General features: G+C 56.7%; 1 protein-coding gene across 4 annotated transcripts in view; it reads right to left on the bottom strand.

Annotated features, from left to right (window-relative positions):
- The window catches only part of DLG3 (discs, large homolog 3 (Drosophila)), a 40,470-nt gene that overhangs the window by 13,168 nt on the left and 25,983 nt on the right, over positions 1-1,319 (bottom strand). The gene's annotated exons all lie outside the window — the stretch shown is intronic.

The raw sequence follows: 1,319 nt of genomic DNA, 5'->3' as shown, positions 1-1,319 counted from the left end.
GCTCAGGCTGAGCAGGAAAGCAGCGGTGGGGAGCCAGCGGGGGGGGGGAGGCTGCCCCCCACCATCCCTCCCTGGTGGCCATGGGGCCCGGGAGCGGGATGGGGAACATCAGCCCCCCCCATGGTGGCAGCCATGGGGGCAGAGAGCGTAGGGTGCCTTGAGCACACACTGCATTTACCTACGGGGGTACGTCAGTCCAGAGCCCACGAATTAGGAACTCATCTGAGGGTGTGTGTGTATATATACATATATATATATATATATCTGCTTTCACAAGTCATCCATTTTAGACGCCTAAATAATTCCGCTGAGAATAGTTTCTTTAATTTAAAATTATCTTCAATATTAAACTAACCATCTAGAGGAAAGAGTCTTATGTATTTTTTTTTAAACTAGAGGAGCCCTAGAGCCCTTCCTGCACACACGTTATCGCAGGCGGCACCGCAGCCCGCGCCCACAAGCTGCTCGGTGGCTTCGTCTGCAACTCCTCCTCCTCATTTCACATCTCAAACCGTGTCTGCAACAAACCACACCACGGGGACGGTCACTCAAAGCACCCCTGTGCTGGCAGCACAACCCCTGCCTTCCCTCCTGGGACGTGGGCCCTGCTCCCCCCCACCCCCCAGCCCGACACAAGGCCAGGCACCACAAACACTGGATTTAATCCTGGCACTAACGAGCTTTCCCTCTGCCCTGCTCGTTACCCCCTCGCGCCGCAGGGATGCCGAAGGGGGTCTGAAAGCCCATGGTGTGAAGGGGAGGGCTAAGGGAGAGTGTGGTGGGTCCCCATGAGGCAGCAGAGCTGGGAGGGCACTTCTTCAGCCACATCCCTGCTTTAGCCCTGCACCGGGCTGTGACACCTTTCAAGTCCCTCGGGAATGGGCTCAGGCAGCCCATCTCCCATGGGCTCCTTGTGGATGAGAAGCTGGACATGAGCAGGCAGTGGGCAGCTGCAGCCCAGAAGGCCAATTGCATCCTGGGCTGCATCAAAAGAAGCGTTGCCAGAAGGTCCAGAGAGGGGATTCTGCCACTTTACTCTGCTCTGGTGAGACCTCATCTGGAGTATTGTGTGCAGGTCTGGAGCCCTCAATATAAGAAGGACATGGACCTGATGGAGAGGGTCCAGAGGAGGGCCACAAGGATGATCAGGGGGATGGAGCACCTCTGCTACGAGGACAGGCTGAGGGAGCTGGGGTTGTTCAGCCTGGAGAAGAGGAGGCTCCAAGGAGACCTAATAGCAGCCTTCCAGTACCTGAGGGGGGCTACAGGAAGGCTGGGGAGAACCTGTTTACAAAGGCCTGTAGCGACAGGATGAGGGT

The sequence above is a fragment of the Calidris pugnax genome, unplaced genomic scaffold, assembly GCF_001431845.1.
Source record: "Calidris pugnax isolate Ruff unplaced genomic scaffold, ASM143184v1 scaffold294, whole genome shotgun sequence".
Classification (NCBI taxonomy): Eukaryota; Metazoa; Chordata; class Aves; order Charadriiformes; family Scolopacidae; genus Calidris; species Calidris pugnax.
The sequence above is the reverse complement of the archived record's forward strand: the minus strand, read 5'-3'. Positions and strand labels throughout refer to the sequence as shown.